At 38.9% G+C, this 13,050-nt stretch overlaps 1 protein-coding gene across 1 annotated transcript in view; it reads left to right on the top strand.

Moving 5' to 3' along the window:
• The first annotated feature begins 3,234 nt into the window (after window positions 1–3,234).
• Window positions 3,235–13,050, top strand: part of LOC101901478 (acetylcholine receptor subunit alpha-like 1) — a 68,418-nt gene continuing 58,602 nt past the window's right edge. Inside the window, exon 1 of the mRNA XM_020037568.2 lies at window positions 3,235–4,498. The gene's annotated coding sequence lies outside the window, so the exon portion shown is untranslated. The remainder of the gene's footprint in view (window positions 4,499–13,050) is intronic.

The following is a 13,050-nucleotide window of genomic DNA, read 5'->3' as shown; positions in this document are numbered from 1 at the left end:
AGCTAGCACCAACCGACATACATACATACATACAGACATACACTCGTCCATATGCAAGCATGCCTTACATGTACACAAACACACACACACACGCACACACACACCCACACATATACATGCATACAATTAAAATAATGTTAAGTGGCGCTGCGGGCAATGCAAAACACATTCAAAAGCAACCGAATTCATTGCATTCTCATACTTTGTGGAACAGCTCCCCGTCTGCTCTACCCCTCGGCACCAGAAGTTGCACCTAAAGTGCGGGCGCACATGTATGAATACAAATGCATGGCTAAGACAAACAAAAAACATTCTCCATTATCGTCAACATCGTCACTCGATTTGTTTTGTTCCAGCACGAAAGGGTATTACTTTTCATTTGGCCCCAAAGCCCAAATAATGCTCGACAGGCCCGCGTATTGGTGTTCAGCCAGTCAGTCATATGTGGGTCATTGTGCATTTCGTCAGTCAACGAACGACAGCCATTTACGCCATTACATCCGAAATGGCCATTTCGTCTGCAATTATAAGCGCGCTCCATTCAAATAATGTGACCACATTCAAATTTATGAAGTGAACCCACCAACAACAAACACTTTGGAACCCACATCCTTTCTGGTGGAATCTGCAGGCGCTTTGTTGGGCATTTCATTGGCATTGTTAAATTTGATGGAAACATCGAGCGCAGCCAGGGTTCAAATGGGAGGTGGTGGCTAAACACACAGCTTGTTTCTGTTCGCAGTTTTGGGCTCCCACAGAACCCAAAACACACTCACACACATACACATTTTGAAAATTGTCATTTGAATAGTTAACGGCATACGAAAAGTTATAGGGTCTTGAAAGCTGGTTGTCAGAAGAATGCTGCCTACCAAAAAATACTGGTCCAGATTTTAATTTGTGCAAGATATTTCAAAATTTTTCACAATAGTTCGTATTATGTCTAAAATTGTTACAGCAGCCATATAGCTCCCAATATTCGGTATTCTGATCATTCAGTCATTTTTTTAGTTCCTATGGCATAGAATTGTCTATATAGTTTCACAGTTCTCTATAGCCTCCATATAACGGTACCTCTAGAAGTTCGGTATTGCGACGATTAGGCCACATAATATTGTCCATACGTGGGCCAATATGGTTTCCACATAACGGTATCGCTCAATATTCGGTATTTGGATGATTCTAAACACATTTTTACACAAATTTGGCATTTGAGACTTGCAATATATAACAATCCTCGGAGTAGAGAATTGTCTATATAGGTTCCCGTTTTGGCATTGCCACCATATTTTATATAATTGAAAATGATTCAAAAGTGAATTTAGGATAGGAATGTGAAGCAATTGCAAGATAAATAGTTTTGTTACACTCGAAATTAAAATAATTTCAAATTGTTTTCCCGGTTATTCAAACACATATTGATTGATGGATTGATTATTTTGATTCCCAAAAACGCATTTAACCCACTTGCTATAAGTATAAGCCAAAACATTACAACATGCCTCCTGGTTTTGTCTCTTACGACAAAAAGATCTTCGAAGACGTTGCCGTTTTATAGAAAACCGCACACATACCATTGACGTACTGAGAAAGGTATTGACGGTGCCAAAAACAAACAAATACTTTCCAATTGACCTTTCCGAACATTTGCCACGAAGTTAGGAGCACTTGCTGCCAGGCTATTACTTCCATTGTTTCCAGTAACTGATCTTTAAGCTTTTAGGTCGTCTCTCGTCCCAGATGGAAGTTTTCATGCCCAGATGTTGTGGCCGCCTTTGTCCGACTTAATTTTTGGTTTTTTTGTCGCATTTTTTCTCCATTATTTTCTTCCGTTGCTTTGTTTAACCTATCCGACATGATTTTTGATCAAAAACAAATGTTGAAATTTTTCAAGAATTATTGATTGCTTCTGACATTTGTTAAGCTGACAAGAATGACATGTCAATAACGTCAAAGGTGGGTAAACGAACTGGCCACTGCTGACGATGAAAATGCAATTTCGAGCTGTGGTCTGTGTATAGGCAGTTATTTCCATATGTATATATATATATATATATGTGTGTGTGTGTGTTTGTTCCCAACATGGAATTGTGGTTGTCCTATCAGACATTCAAATGTTGTGTCTGTGCGTATTGTCGTCGTTGGTCGTTGTGTTTATTAATAACGCATGCAACATACCAACTTATGTGTATGTGTATGTGTGCGTTGATGTGCTGATGTTCAAGTAACATAGATACATTTGTACATAAAATACACACACACACACACACGCATGTACATTCATTTCGAGAGATATATTCATTCATTCGTTCATTCACAAAGCCAGTAAATGAACGGACAGACAAACATGACATGGAAATGAAAGCAGAAAACAAACAAACGAACAAACAAAAGCATGCCATAACGAACCAAGTCGAAAAAGTCAGCGGTCTCTGGTCTTTGTACCACTCAAAACTTTGCCAAAAGCCGTAATTATCTGCTGTACAGATATGTTGTTTAGATATGTGCCTCCATTGTCGCGTACGCCAGCGCCAGCACCAGTAAAAGCACAAGGACATGACGGTGGTATCTCGGTGCGTACCCTAAGCGAAGAACATAAGACACGTCAAATGACGTACACAGGCTGAAAATCGACTATGGCGAGCGGAAAGACAAACAGACAGGACAGCGAAGCGGGGGTGACTGTCCCATACATTTGACATTCATGCTGGCTGAGAAATTCGAAACTTTATTCGAAGACTTCGTGTGCCTTACTGCTCGTCGAGTGAGCGAATGAGCTCTAACTCACACGTACAGCATCCACGCCCAGTATGTAAATTATTAGCTGGCTTAATGAAAGCGCCGACAACGGCGTGTGATTGTGTGTGTGTGTGTGCGTGTTTCTGGTTCTGTTGGCAATGTTGTCGTCTCGGAGTAACGCAGACCATCAAAAAGTGGAGTAGATAAAGTAAAAGCGATGTGTGTACTACTGCTCCGGACCACAGGCAACTATGGCATCAAGAGAACACAGAGAGTACAACGAAGAGCGCCGCATCTCAGTGAGTAAAGTCTCCAAGCGTTGGCCAGAAAACGTCTCGTGGAATTCCAGCAAAACAAAAGGATATTCGACATTTGTATATATGGGGAAAAACGCCCTAATTCGCTAACTGTCTTCGAGGTTTGAAAGAAGCATTCTCTTCGTAGTTCGAGTGGACGAAGATAGGACTGGATAGGCATCGCTGTGTCAGCATCCGTACAGAATACAGGCCGACTTATTTGAAAAACCATCCAGAGTTACAACTCATTCAAGCCTAAGCCTAAAGCCACAGCCTTTATAAAATGTCGAAAGGATATTTTCAAAGAGTGGTCAGTCTATTTGGTCGCAGCATCTAAGATACCGTAAACAAACAGAGAACCCATCGAGCAGCAGTGCCACAGTCAAAGAGCCAGCGCATCCAAGCCCCGTTGTAGATGTGTGCGCCCAGCATCCATTTGGGCGCGTTTCCATTGCCTCGGAGAGCAGTGCCCGAGAGCAGCGTATTGGGAGTGATGCTGTTACGCTCATTTGTAGCTGGTGTAGAGTGTCGCTTGTAGTCGATTGATTTTCGCTGAAGTGGCTCGTCGTGAAATCGTCTGTGCTCCATACGCAAGCTGGCAGTAGTTGCCTCAGAGCCCGCGGGTTGAAGAAATCGTTTTGGTTAAACTTTGCGTGTACCAAGTGTGTCGTTCAAGAAGATTTTTATAATTGAAATTGATGAAGAAGAAAAAGTAAATACACATATATATCTACTACACAAGCAAAAAAATAATAATCTACATATAGGAAAAGAATCTCAAGTCGTCTAACAACAACAACAACAACAAGCTTTTTTCTACCACAAAACAAAAATAATAATCGCGACTTGAACAAAAATCCAATTAAAAAAAATAAATAAAATTAAAAAAATAAAAAGAAGCAAAAGAAACGAAGCGAAACGCAATGAAATGAAATGAAAAAATAAATGAAGGCATTAAAGTAGAAAAATTACGTGCAAATCGGAATCCTTGTCTAGTGAATCGATTCGAAATCCTGTGCAAGAATTAAGTGTACAACCACAGTTGTCAGTTCGTCAGACAGACCTCAATCCGTCAGTCAGTCAGGCAGTGTGTCGAATATGTGTGGAGTCCAAGTTGAATAAGTGGAAAACGGAAAAAAATATACATACGACGATTATATGGAAGCCCTCGTTTTTGGGGTGTGAAACATTCAGCATTAACTGAAACGAACCTCAACAACAACAACAACAGCAGCAGCGAAGCAGACTCAGACTCAGCATCACCAGCAACAACAACAACACAGAGATTTTAACAATTACTGCCGTTGGATTACTGAAAATCTAAACAAAAGAAAATACACTATAAAATCCAATCAACCAATAACAACAACAAGAACAACAACAGCAGCAAAAGCAACAACAATAAAAAAAATAATAAATAAATAGCAACAGAAAAATCAAATACCACCACTCGCCGAACCAATGTATGTACACACGATACCCCCAGTGATTCTTGTAATTTTTCCATTAGGTTTCCCTTTTGTGTTTCGGATTTTCTTTTCTTTTCTTTTGTTTTTTGTTTTTTTTTTTGGGTTTTTTTTTTTGAAAAGAATTCCAGCAACATAAACTGTAAAGGATGGATGTGGAAGAAAAAGAATAGCAATTGTAATGGGTTGGGTAATATGACGCACGTTTGCCATAGTCTTTGGAGAATTGTTGCTTTTTCGTCGTCCACGACGACACGACAGAGCGCAGAACAGGGCAGCGCAAAGCAGCACCGTACCACTTTGAGTTATTTCAGGAATTCCGATACAATAACAGTCCCATTTGAAACAAAAGGTAAATGGGAAAAGAGGATTTCATACTGGCGTCTGGAGTTTTGGCGATACGCACTTTAACCAGTTGCGATGACCCCCATCATTTCCAGTTCCCGACATCGTGATTCCCTTTTTCCTCTTTCTTTAGTTCGGATGTCTATTCTTCGTTTTGTTCCTCTGTTCGCAGCTCGTTTATCGTTTGTTTTGTTTTTATGCTGTCCACTCCAGTTGTCAGACAGTCAGGCAGCCAGTCCGCACTTGGTGGCTAATAACAGTGTCGTTCTTCATTGTTAGCTATTCGCATGGCCAAAGGTATTCGCACAACATCCCAAAACAATTGTAAGCATCCTTTCACATCACAAAAAGAAAACCCACCCCAGCCCGCACCACACCACACCACACCTCACTACACCCCACCCCACCTATTCGTGATGTATCGATTGTTGTTTGTGAGTGTAAATGTGGCTGGTTGTTTGTGTGTGTGTGTATCTGCGTGTGTGTACACGGCAATGTGTATGTGTTCACTTATCCTTACATCGACGGCGACTACGACGACGGCGGCAACGACGACAACGAGCCACAACATCATAAAGAGTGTGCCTGCCTTTGTTTTGGCCATCATGTCCATATCGGAATGTTGGTGTGCGTGTCTGCGTGTGTTTGCTCGTGCCACACCGATGTCTGTTGTGTAGTTCTGTCGTTCTTCGTTCGGTTTGCACTTTGTCTTGATTGTTTACAGTTCTTCTCTTCTTTTTCGAGAATCCATTCGGCTGTTGAAACTCACAAAAAGGAGCTCTTGAAATGGACCCTTTGCTTTTGTTCGACGATGGCAATCGCTCCGAATGTCACATGCTTTTCTCACATCCAACTATCCATTGTGTCACTTGCTGTGTGCGTGTGTGTGTGTGTGTGTGTGTGTAACTCTTTTCGACTGAAACACATACACACACACCCACACTCACACACCCATTCTTTGTGAACGGTGAAAAGGGCTTACGCCGAAAACACTTGGGAAAGTCGTAACGCTCTCGTCAATCAATTCAAATCGCAATCATTCGCCAGTTTAGGTCTTTCAAAGCCAAGTGTTCGTTGGGTCTTGATAGCTGTAAACAATGTCATTTTTCCATGGAAAGCCGTGTGTCTCCAAATAGTTATCTGGCACGGAAACAAATGGATATTGTGTTTGTGTTGTTTTTGGTCCATTCGCCGTTCTGGAATAGGGTTTGTGCCGAATCTAACACTCTAAAAGTCCCCATTTTTGCCATTCTATTCTCGCTTATGGACCATTGTGTTTCCAATTTCTGTTCCTCGTACCTTTTCTGCTGACTGGCATACAATAAATTCCCGGATCTGTTTCGGAGAGCTTCCTTTCCAATCCATTGGAGTCATTTTTCACCATGAGAAGGGCTCAAACAAAGGCGAGTGCATTCCTTAACAATGCATATAGTATTCAACTTAAACCAAATGTCATTAAAGTGCAATGCAATTCTTCTGTCGAGCTCGATACGAACTTAATTTGTCTGATTACCTGAAACACACAGGATACTAGATGAACTATGAAAACTACATAAGTGAGTCGGGTATATATGCCATGCACCAACGTAACATACGATTATTCCCACTGATACTGCCCCCTTCGAAAATCAGAAAAGTCATAAAAAGCGTTCTAGCATCTTCCTCTGTTGCCATTCTCGAAAACGGACAGCGGCAGATGGATAGAGTAACAGAAATCACAGCGCCCATTATGCACTTTAACCGCAATTTTTTTATGTTTTTGTATTTTTTATGGGCGACTTCGACGAGACACGTTTCGCCTTGCCCAAATGCTGGCCGGTCGTACTGCAACGAAATTCCATGTCACATCCTTGAATCTCCAATAAAAGCGACATAAAGTCGTCATTCTTAACATTTTACAACAATGCTGGCCGGTGCCAGACAAAAGCAAGGCAGGATATCGTGCGCTGGCAATAACGGTATTTATGTGGCAAATATTTTTTCCCATTCCATATTTTATCTGGAAAGCTCAAGTAAACCCCCCGTTTTCGAACTAAGATAAAAGGAGGCGGTATGCCTCCTCTGCTCTGATTGCCAAGGTAGTGTAGACGACCATCATCCTAGTTTAAATCTTCAAGTTGCCTCCGTCTGAATGCCACTCGGTGAGTGTGAGTGAGTGTGGCTGTTGGACACCAAATGATTTCCATTTCCAATTGTGGGATTTCAAAACAAATGGACGGGCTGCACGCTGTTGATGAGATGGTGTAGTAGTGAATAGGTCGGTGTGTTGGTCGCTCTTGTGGCTACTGCCAACGAACTTTGCAGGCTGACTGTCAACGTCAACCTCTCTGTTTGGACATTGTCGACATTTTGCATGCGGCAGCCAGCCACTGCTGCATGTCGTACAAGTTACAAGGCATCAATGGCTGACAGACTTGGGCCGGGTTGGGAACTGGCTTTGCCGCCATTGATTGTGCAAACAACAGGCGAGTGAGGCAGAAGGGGCGACGCCACAGCATAATGGCGTCTGCAGTCTGTAAATACAAATGGGATCTGAAAAGCCCGTCTGTACACATGTGATTGTATTAAAATATTATGTACAGAAGTCCAACTCAACGCACATGTTTGCATGGTGAATGCGGCCGTCATAAGTTGAGGCAACCCGGCACCCAACAGCCAGCCCTAAGTCATTGGTACCACATTATATATGCACCTAGGTATGGTGGTGGTGGCGTGTGGGTAATAATGCAGAGGCAAACATTGTCCATTGTCTAGAAAGGCACAATGACAATTTGAAGCCTATGGCCGTAGCTTACTATGCCGAAATAAGATTCAGTTGCATTCTAGGGATACTTATCCGGGCAGATGGTCGTTTTTGTTACCCTTGTAACCCTAAACTAGGGAAGTATGCGAGTGTCCTTGTGCTGGACAATACCCACAACCTAAAACTTGCCTAGCAGGTTGGACTGTGTCTGTGCATGGAACATACCGAAAGAATCGAATTAAAATACCGTCATCCTTATAAAATTCTGTAATTTTTAGTGAAAGATTAACTTCTAACTTAAGTTTAGGTAATACTTTTGCACTCAATGCCACGTTTAAAGAACTGTTACTTCCTTTTGCCCGTATGCTAAGAATCTCAGCCGGACGGACATCATTTACGTTCCTGAAATTGAGTTGGACAGAGTTGTATTTCTCAAACCCGTACCTTTACCTGCACTTCCTTGTGACATGGACTTAACCATGTCCAAGTGTCTGTTCGACTGGCTGTTTGTTGCAGGTGCGACCAAGTCAAGACAAACATCTGAAGTTTGACACATGTGTATCTTTTGTCAATGGCTCAAAAGTCTTGACATAGCCCCCACATTACAATACGTCACAATTTTTGATACCCTGCAATTGGACAATTTCGGTATATTGAAGGCAAACGTCCCTTTGCCCACTAATTTGTAAAGCCCTTCGCACGGCATTTGGTTACGTGAGCCGCATTTTACGGCTAAAAGGCTTGTAATTCAGCATTTTTTGTATAAATTCAGCAAGTTATATAAAGTGTCTTAACAAAGGGTATAAAGGCAAAAAATCAGTAAGTATGGTTCCACTTTTCGTTATAGCTCCCATATAATGATGGCGCTTGCATATCAGAGCTAAATAAATATTTTCTACCACGTTTCACTGACCTTAGCTGTTCTAAATGAAAATCACTTGAATACCGAGTATGAGGTATAGTCACTTTCAAAAACATTTTGCTTACGGCAGATGGTCCATCGGAACTTAAATAATTTTTTTACTTCGTTTCTCTTAAATTAAAAAGATTGTGAAAATTACAGGTTCTGGCACTAACATACACTAGCACACAGTAGGGTGAAATCATCAAAAACGGATATTAATTGAAAAAAATGAAATCCGTCTTTTAGAATAAATCTTTTAAAGGGCTCAAGTTGAGAAATGTTTCATTTATTGGTTTTTGGTTTTTAGAAGGGTAATAATTTAGTTATTTTCTTATCAGAAGTGATAGTTTTAAAAAAAGGAAACATCTAATACAAGTTACAATCATACAAGTATTTTAAAAACTAAATCAAACTATGTCCATATTTCTGCCATATCCGAAAAGTATATGAAGTTAAAAGGTAATCTCGAGAAGGCCCCAAAAAAAGTTCCTGTATTTATGTGTGGAATATCATCTATCACAAAAACTCGTGTCGTTTTTGTTTTATTTAAAAAAATGTTGAAGATAGTCAACAGGTTTTGAGTTGAATGTTCATTAATCTAGTTCTCTGCTTTGTTTGTTTCTGTTGTTCCTTTAAAATAAGGTACAATGGCTTTTTTATCCCATTGTTAGTCAGAAATCTTAACAATATGAAAAATGATTGGGCCTCTTGAAGCATCAGTGCTGAAGTTACTTGCCTAACAGTTACTTGCCTATCAGTTTTGACTGATTATCCAATTTAAGACAATGAGAGAGAGATTTAAGGGCTGCGAGAGAATTAAGGGAACACTATAATGATGATTTTTTTAAACTTCATTTATATAACCTTATTTTAATATATTGATAAGGTTTGGTCTATTGTTTTAAATATAATTTTTATTAGAACAGTGTTGGCATGTTTGTTTGGGATACCGTAGTATTTTTTTGTTGCAAAAATCGTCAGGCTTAATCCCATTATTGTTGTTTTTATAAAATAACATTTGTTTATTAGTGGAGAACGATGGTAATGTTTACCATAGGGTAAGGCAGGGAATACCTAGGTTTCGGAAAGAGCCACCAATCCTCATCAGTTTTTTATTATTATTCCCCTCTCATAAAAATATTTAGTATTTTTGTCATCAGTTGAATGGCATAACTCAAATGTTGTTCTTTTCTCCTGATTAATATATGAACATGAAAAAAAAAAAAAAAAAAAACAAATGAATGGGTGCAACGAAATGCTTTTGTTTGAATGTATCTCTGTTTTGGGGATCTAACCCCATTGGGCTCTACAGAGAACCTAGGGTGGTTCTGTATTGGCAATTTTTGTAGTTTTTATCCACTGAAAACCAAACAGCACCAAATGAGAAACAAAATACCAAGTAATAAGTTTGTAAAAAAAACTCTGTTTAAAACCCTGAAAATACCTACCTATTACGAAGTACGGTTATATAGGGTCTAGATATAAAAGTGGATTTATCTTCAGACAATTTTGCAGGGAGAGATTTTCCAAATATCGAAAATTCGTAAGTGCCTTTACATATGGTCCATACATAATAGTGTACCTATTTGCACAAAATTTTCAGTGAGGGATTCTGTCAGCTCTGAGCTCAAAATTGTAGACCAAACCTTCAAAATATTCAAAATGCCAAAAATCAAGAAGTAACGATATTTGGGAGCCATACCGAAATGTTTTTTTTTTTTTTTTTTTTTTTTTTTTGAAACAAACATACTAGTGATAATATAAACACCTGAGCAAAAGTTCATAGCTACAGAAGTAATATGGTACCCCTTTCGCCGATGCCATGTCTACATCTTGAATTTTCAAAAAAGGTTGTAAAAAGTCATAATCCTAAAGACCATCCGCCTATCAATTTACGCTCCCAAACCTTAAAAATCACCAGTCACATATTAAGTGGAAGCACTCCACGACTTTGGCCTGTCGCACATCGTGCTTTTTATATTGTCGGCTCCATCCAACAAATATCAAATCCCACTCAATACTAAATTTGAAAAAAAAAAATTGATACAACTATCGAATACCTCGACTGATAAGTTCCAGCAGTTCTCATACATACATCAGTCTACAGAGGACATAGCCTCTTTAGACCATTGGTTTCGCCCAATTTTGCTAAAAAAATTATCCGTTTTTCTCATGGCTGTGATATTTTATGATCGCTATTCGAATGGAAACCCTATTTTTCGATTTTTCCATTTGTCATTTGAAACCATTACAGCATCCGTAAAAGAATTCGATTTTATACAACATAGACTACGACATGATAATATTGTGTTTGGCAAATACATTGCACAAACACAAACACACACACACATACACATGTATGTATGCATGGTAAAAAAGAACCGAATGCATTCCCAATACCGTTTAGGGCCGCTCTTTTATTACAAATATCCACAGCCAGTTCCCGATAAACACGTTCATGGAGACAATTTCCAGTTTGCAAAATGCCACAGATTAAAGAGGCCACCGAACATTTCTATGCTTTCGGTTCGGTTTAGACGGATTATTAGAAATGCATATCCATGTGTACAAATGCATACACATGTACAAACATGTACGTATGCATGCATGGCCGATTTGTTTGTCACATTCAACATTGTCAGTCTGGGTTTTTGGCAATATTTCAAAATCGAGTGTCAACACGGAGCAACACGACACCAGACGGCCGAGCGGGGCGAATAGACGATTGCAAAGAACAAAGCGAGCATTTGCCAAAAATTCCATTGACGAAATTGACAAGGAAAATAGGGACATTTTCACAATGCAAAATTAATTAAAGCTCATTATCGAATAGTTCGGATAGTTCAAATAACCCGAACGAAAATCAAAACAAACATTCATTCGCCAGAATGTGATTGCACAGTGAGATAGACTCGTATAGCCTGACTGGCAGGATGACAGAAATGGCACCCCATGCCGTATGGCAGAAGTAAATGTGGCGTAAAAGAATACCCTGAATGTACATGGACACCTCACGATGCGACAAGCAAATGGATTTACCCTTCATATTAAATAGGTCTTTGACATATACTTTTTTTTAATTTTGTAGTAAGCAAGTATTACCTAAATACGCATGTACCGAAACTCCAATCAAATCTGTAAAAAGTTCAAAAACTTTTAAAAATATTAAGTTGCTTGAATTTAAAATACAGACGAATTTCTTTTTTACTAGAGTAACACTCATTAAAAAACATATATTTAAGTTTCGTTGTGAATTAAATATATATAAAGGTCTTATGGCTATGCCATGTCCCAATCACGGCAGAGAGCACTGGGCAACATTGACGCCTTTCCGTTGTGAACCATTTTCCCTGTGAATTTGTTGGAGTTGAAGGTTCTTTCGACGCTTGCTCTCGAAATAAATATTTTCATTTGTAAATCTTACATTTCAAGTTTTGTCAAATATTGATGGGCAAATTTGATTACACTAACGTTACATTTTCAAATATTTTGGATTGAAATTTGAAACCTTGCACATGGATTGGCATTACTTCTGGATGTTTGGTACGGAAATCGTTATATATGGATCCATAGAGAATATTTGAATGATTCAGCCACAATGGGCTATAATTTGAATATTTCACACGTATTTGCCAATCAACCTCAGCATAGAAGGTTCCAAATGGGTCCACAATTTAGTTTAGGCCCAAGTAGCTTGACTTTCTGATAGTGTTGTTTACCATTTCAACAGAATTGACTGTAACTATACATTTTGTTTAAAACAATTTCAGTTTCAGTTCACATTTTGGCATTTTAACTTGGCTTTTGACTTTAGTCTCAAGTTCAGGTCTTCGAAATCTTCTTCAAATAAAATTACAGCAATTGTATGAGTTGAGTTTGTAAGACGTATTTCTAAAGAAATTTTCTATATTTTTATATTTAAAGTGGACACATACTTCAAAAAATATTTGCGAAGAAGTTTCCTGCCCAAAAACCTTGAAAAAATGCGGCCATAAAATTCGATTAAAATGCTCCAAAATATGAATATTGACATACCCTGTAAGAGTGACAAATGTTAAATTTCAGGCAATTTTGTTCGAGAAGTGTTGTTTGGACCTTCAAAAGGCGGAATATCTAGCCGATAATTTTGTTATTTTAATAAATACCTTTAAAACAAATATAAATAAAAACGTAAAATACGGCGGTAAGATTATATGGTGAATATACGAACGAGTGGACCTATACTGACACTTTTTTGTAAGAAGGTTCCATCGACCACCCGTCAAGTAAAAGCCCACAATTGGACGGTAGCGTTACATATGTGCTTTGTAAAATCGTTGACCAATAAATCTCATCTTTGAATGTCACCTGCACACAGGCGCTTCAAATTTGTGCCATGTATCTGATTTTTTTTTAAAAAAAGATGATTAGACGTTCCTAGTCAAAGGACTTAGAATTTAATACGTCCCTATTCACAATCGCAAAGGATGCCGGAATGAAATGAGAGGTTTTTGGGAAAGAGGAAAACGAGGGTATAGAGAGAGATATAACTGACAATTTGACTAATTTTATTGTTGC

The sequence above is a fragment of the Musca domestica genome, unplaced genomic scaffold, assembly GCF_030504385.1.
Source record: "Musca domestica strain aabys unplaced genomic scaffold, Musca_domestica.polishedcontigs.V.1.1 12, whole genome shotgun sequence".
In the NCBI taxonomy this organism is placed as follows: Eukaryota; Metazoa; Arthropoda; class Insecta; order Diptera; family Muscidae; genus Musca; species Musca domestica.
Note: the sequence above shows the minus strand (reverse complement) of the source record. Positions and strands in the feature narration are given on the sequence as shown.